The sequence below is a fragment of the Carassius gibelio genome, chromosome B22, assembly GCF_023724105.1.
Source record: "Carassius gibelio isolate Cgi1373 ecotype wild population from Czech Republic chromosome B22, carGib1.2-hapl.c, whole genome shotgun sequence".
NCBI classification, from domain to species: domain Eukaryota; kingdom Metazoa; phylum Chordata; class Actinopteri; order Cypriniformes; family Cyprinidae; genus Carassius; species Carassius gibelio.
In genome coordinates this window covers 43,400,098-43,405,097 of record NC_068417.1, presented here as the reverse complement: position 1 = coordinate 43,405,097, position 5,000 = coordinate 43,400,098, and the positions used below count along the sequence as shown (strand labels likewise).

Sequence of the window (5,000 nt, the reverse complement as noted above, 5' to 3'; positions counted from 1 at the left end):
ACAGCACCTGGTATTCCCAGGCAGTCTCCCATCCATGTACTAACCAGGCCCAAACCTGCAAATATTCAGAGATCGGGCATTGACTCTATTTTTTGGCAAATTATTATTTACTAAGTGAAAAATGTCCAAAAAGCTTACAGCATCTGGTATTCCCAGGCGGTCTCCCATCCAAGTACTAACCAGGCCCAAACCTGCTTAGCTTCCGAGATCAGACGAGATCGGGCATAGCCAGGTTGGTATGGCCGTAAGCGAAGTCTGCTGCAAAGAGAGGGCTATTTAAAGACCAGCCAATCTTATCGCCAGTACATTATATAAGTAGGAAAGAAAACCCAAAAGCTTAAAGCACCTGGTATTCCTAGGCAGTCTCTCATCAAAGTACTAACCAGACCTAAACCTGCTAAGATTCAGAGATCGGGCATTGACTCTTTTTTTTTTTTCTTCTTTTTTTTTAATGAAAGATTATTATATAATTCGTGAAATTTTCCAAAAAGATTAAAGCACCTGGTATTCCCAGGCAGTCTCCCATCCATGTACTAACCAGGCCCAAACCTGCAAATATTCAGAGATCGGGCATTGACTCTATTTTTTGGCAAAATTATTATATACTAAGTGAAAAATGTCCAAAAAGCTTACAGCACCTGGTATTCCCAGGCAGTCTCCCATCCATGTACTAACCAGGCCCAAACCTGCAAATATTCAGAGATCGGGCATTGACTCTATTTTTTGGCAAAATTATTATTTACTAAGTGAAAAATGTCCAAAAAGCTTACAGCACCTGGTATTCCCAGGCGGTCTCCCATCCAAGTACTAACCAGGCCCAAACCTGCTTAGCTTCCGAGATCAGACGAGATCGGGCATAGCCAGGTTGGTATGGCCGTAAGCGTAGTCTGCTGCAAAGAGAGGGCTATTTAAAAAACAGCCAATCTTATCGCCAGTACATTATATAAGTAGGAAAGAAAACCCAAAAGCTTAAAGCACCTGGTATTCCTAGGCAGTCTCTCATAAAAGTACTAACCAGACCTAAACCTGCTAAGATTCAGAGATCGGGCATTGACTCTATTTTTTGGCAAAATTATTATATACTAAGTGAAAAATGTCCAAAAAGATTAAAGCACCTGGTATTCCCAGGCAGTCTCCCATCCATGTACTAACCAGGCCCAAACCTGCAAATATTCAGAGATCGGGCATTGACTCTATTTTTTGGCAAAATTATTATATACTAAGTGAAAAATGTCCAAAAAGCTTACAGCACCTGGTATTCCCAGGCAGTCTCCCATCCATGTACTAACCAGGCCCAAACCTGCTAATATTCAGAGATCGGCATTGACTCTATTTTTTGGCAAAATTATTATATACTAAGTGAAAAATTTCCAAAAAGCTTACAGCTCCTGGTATTCCCAGGCGGTCTCCCATCCAAGTATTAACCAGGCCCAAACCTGCTTAGCTTCCGAGATCAGATGAGATCGGGCATAGCCAGGTTGGTATGGCCGTAAGCGAAGTCTGCTGCAAAGAGAGGGCTATTTAACGATCAGCCAATCTTATCGCCAGTACATTATATAAGTAGGAAAGAAAACCCAAAAGCTTAAAGCACCTGGTATTCCCAGGCAGTCTCCCATCCATGTACTAACCAGGCCCAAACCTGCTAATATTCAGAGATCGGGCATTGACTCTATTTTTTGGCAAAATTATTATATACTAAGTGAAAAATGTCCAAAAAGCTTACAGCACCTGGTATTCCCAGGCGGTCTCCCATTCAAGTACTAACCAGGCCCAAACCTACTTAGCTTCCGAGATCAGACGAGATCGGGCATAGCCAGGTTGGTATGGCCGTAAGCGAAGTCTGCTGCAAAGAGAGGGCTATTTAAAGAACAGCCAATCTTATCGCCAGTACATTATATAAGTAGGAAAGAAAACCCAAAAGCTTAAAGCACCTGGTATTCCTAGGCAGTCTCTCATAAAAGTACTAACCAGACCTAAACAGGCTAAGATTCAGAGATCGGGCATTGACTCTTTTTTTTTTTTTATGAAAGATTATTATATAATTCGTGAAATTTTCCAAAAAGATTAAAGCACCTGGTATTCCCAGGCAGTCTCCCATCCATGTACTAACCAGGCCCAAACCTGCAAATATTCAGTGATCGGGCATTGACTCTATTTTTTGGCAAAATTATTATATACTAAGTGAAAAATGTCCAAAAAGCTTACAGCACCTGGTATTCCCAGGCAGTCTCCCATCCATGTACTAACCAGGCCCAAACCTGCAAATATTCAGAGATCGGGCATTGACTCTATTTTTTGGCAAAATTATTATTTACTAAGTGAAAAATGTCCAAAAAGCTTACAGCACCTGGTATTCCCAGGCGGTCTCCCATCCAAGTACTAACCAGGCCCAAACCTGCTTAGCTTCCGAGATCAGACGAGATCGGGCATAGCCAGGTTGGTATGGCCGTAAGCGAAGTCTGCTGCAAAGAGAGGGCTATTTAAAGACCAGCCAATCTTATCGCCAGTACATTATATAAGTAGGAAAGAAAACCCAAAAGCTTAAAGCACCTGGTATTCCTAGGCAGTCTCTCATCAAAGTACTAACCAGACCTAAACCTGCTAAGATTCAGAGATCGGGCATTGACTCTTTTTTTTTCTTCTTTTTTTTTTTAATGAAAGATTATTATATAATTCGTGAAATTTTCCAAAAAGATTAAAGCACCTGGTATTCCCAGGCAGTCTCCCATCCATGTACTAACCAGGCCCAAACCTGCAAATATTCAGAGATCGGGCATTGACTCTATTTTTTGGCAAAATTATTATATACTAAGTGAAAAATGTCCAAAAAGCTTACAGCACCTGGTATTCCCAGGCAGTCTCCCATCCATGTACTAACCAGGCCCAAACCTGCAAATATTCAGAGATCGGGCATTGACTCTATTTTTTGGCAAAATTATTATTTACTAAGTGAAAAATGTCCAAAAAGCTTACAGCACCTGGTATTCCCAGGCGGTCTCCCATCCAAGTACTAACCAGGCCCAAACCTGCTTAGCTTCCGAGATCAGACGAGATCGGGCATAGCCAGGTTGGTATGGCCGTAAGCGTAGTCTGCTGCAAAGAGAGGGCTATTTAAAAAACAGCCAATCTTATCGCCAGTACATTATATAAGTAGGAAAGAAAACCCAAAAGCTTAAAGCACCTGGTATTCCTAAGCAGTCTCTCATAAAAGTACTAACCAGACCTAAACCTGCTAAGATTCAGAGATCGGGCATTGACTATATTTTTTGGCAAAATTATTATATACTAAGTGAAAAATGTCCAAAAAGATTAAAGCACCTGGTATTCCCAGGCAGTCTCCCATCCATGTACTAACCAGGCCCAAACCTGCAAATATTCAGAGATCGGGCATTGACTCTATTTTTTGGCAAAATTATTATATACTAAGTGAAAAATGTCCAAAAAGCTTACAGCACCTGGTATTCCCAGGCAGTCTCCCATCCATGTACTAACCAGGCCCAAACCTGCTAATATTCAGAGATCGGCATTGACTCTATTTTTTGGCAAAATTATTATATACTAAGTGAAAAATTTCCAAAAAGCTTACAGCACCTGGTATTCCCAGGCGGTCTCCCATCCAAGTATTAACCAGGCCCAAACCTGCTTAGCTTCCGAGATCAGATGAGATCGGGCATAGCCAGGTTGGTATGGCCGTAAGCGAAGTCTGCTGCAAAGAGAGGGCTATTTAAAGATCAGCCAATCTTATCGCCAGTACATTATATAAGTAGGAAAGAAAACCCAAAAGCTTAAAGCACCTGGTATTCCCAGGCAGTCTCCCATCCATGTACTAACCAGGCCCAAACCTGCTAATATTCAGAGATCGGGCATTGACTCTATTTTTTGGCAAAATTATTATATACTAAGTGATAAATGTCCAAAAATCTTACAGCACCTGGTATTCCCAGGCGGTCTCCCATTCAAGTACTAACCAGGCCCAAACCTGCTTAGCTTCCGAGATCAGACGAGATCGGGCATAGCCAGGTTGGTATGGCCGTAAGCGAAGTCTGCTGCAAAGAGAGGGCTATTTAAAGAACAGCCAATCTTATCGCCAGTACATTATATAAGTAGGAAAGAAAACCCAAAAGCTTAAAGCACCTGGTATTCCTAGGCAGTCTCTCATAAAAGTACTAACCAGACCTAAACCTGCTAAGATTCAGAGATCGGGCATTGACTCTTTTTTTTTTTTTTTTTTATGAAAGATTATTATATAATTCGTGAAATTTTCCAAAAAGATTAAAGCACCTGGTATTCCCAGGCAGTCTCCCATCCATGTACTAACCAGGCCCAAACCTGCAAATATTCAGTGATCGGGCATTGACTCTATTTTTTGGCAAAATTATTATATACTAAGTGAAAAATGTCCAAAAAGCTTACAGCACCTGGTATTCCCAGGCAGTCTCCCATCCATGTACTAACCAGGCCCAAACCTGCAAATATTCAGAGATCGGGCATTGACTCTATTTTTTGGCAAAATTATTATATACTAAGTGAAAAATGTCCAAAAAGCTTACAGCACCTGGTATTCCCAGGCGGTCTCCCATCCAAGTACTAACCAGGCCCAAACCTGCTTAGCTTCCGAGATCAGACGAGATCGGGCATAGCCAGGTTGGTATGGCCGTAAGCGTAGTCTGCTGCAAAGAGAGGGCTATTTAAAGAACAGCCAATCTTATCGCCAGTACATTATATAAGTAGGAAAGAAAACCCAAAAGCTTAAAGCACCTGGTATTCCTAGGCAGTCTCTCATAAAAGTACTAACCAGACCTAAACCTGCTAAGATTCAGAGATCGGGCATTGACTCTATTTTTTGGCAAAATTATTATATACTAAGTGAAAAATGTCCAAAAAGATTAAAGCACCTAGTATTCCCAGGCAGTCTCCCATCCATGTACTAACCAGGCCCAAACCTGCAAATATTCAGTGATCGGGCATTGACTCTATTTTTTGGCAAAATTATTATATAC

At 41.3% G+C, this 5,000-nt stretch overlaps 9 non-coding genes across 9 annotated transcripts; all 9 read right to left on the bottom strand.

Moving 5' to 3' along the window:
• Window positions 1–131: 131 nt before the first annotated feature.
• LOC127999819 (5S ribosomal RNA) lies at window positions 132–250 on the bottom strand. The gene has a single exon (XR_008172627.1). It is a non-coding gene; the product is annotated as a 5S ribosomal RNA (ribosomal RNA).
• A 513-nt stretch (window positions 251–763) lies between these two features.
• LOC127996409 (5S ribosomal RNA) lies at window positions 764–882 on the bottom strand. Its single transcript, XR_008169316.1, has one exon. It is a non-coding gene; the product is annotated as a 5S ribosomal RNA (ribosomal RNA).
• A 494-nt stretch (window positions 883–1,376) lies between these two features.
• Window positions 1,377–1,495, bottom strand: LOC128000880 (5S ribosomal RNA). The gene has a single exon (XR_008173652.1). It is a non-coding gene; the product is annotated as a 5S ribosomal RNA (ribosomal RNA).
• A 221-nt stretch (window positions 1,496–1,716) lies between these two features.
• On the bottom strand, window positions 1,717–1,835 carry LOC127998838 (5S ribosomal RNA). Its single transcript, XR_008171666.1, has one exon. It is a non-coding gene; the product is annotated as a 5S ribosomal RNA (ribosomal RNA).
• A 500-nt stretch (window positions 1,836–2,335) lies between these two features.
• Window positions 2,336–2,454, bottom strand: LOC127996398 (5S ribosomal RNA). The gene has a single exon (XR_008169305.1). It is a non-coding gene; the product is annotated as a 5S ribosomal RNA (ribosomal RNA).
• Window positions 2,455–2,966: 512 nt separating this feature from the next.
• On the bottom strand, window positions 2,967–3,085 carry LOC127996386 (5S ribosomal RNA). Its single transcript, XR_008169294.1, has one exon. It is a non-coding gene; the product is annotated as a 5S ribosomal RNA (ribosomal RNA).
• Window positions 3,086–3,579: 494 nt separating this feature from the next.
• Window positions 3,580–3,698, bottom strand: LOC127995440 (5S ribosomal RNA). Its single transcript, XR_008168388.1, has one exon. It is a non-coding gene; the product is annotated as a 5S ribosomal RNA (ribosomal RNA).
• A 221-nt stretch (window positions 3,699–3,919) lies between these two features.
• Window positions 3,920–4,038, bottom strand: LOC128000077 (5S ribosomal RNA). The gene has a single exon (XR_008172874.1). It is a non-coding gene; the product is annotated as a 5S ribosomal RNA (ribosomal RNA).
• A 505-nt stretch (window positions 4,039–4,543) lies between these two features.
• LOC127996375 (5S ribosomal RNA) lies at window positions 4,544–4,662 on the bottom strand. The gene has a single exon (XR_008169283.1). It is a non-coding gene; the product is annotated as a 5S ribosomal RNA (ribosomal RNA).
• Window positions 4,663–5,000: the final 338 nt, after the last annotated feature.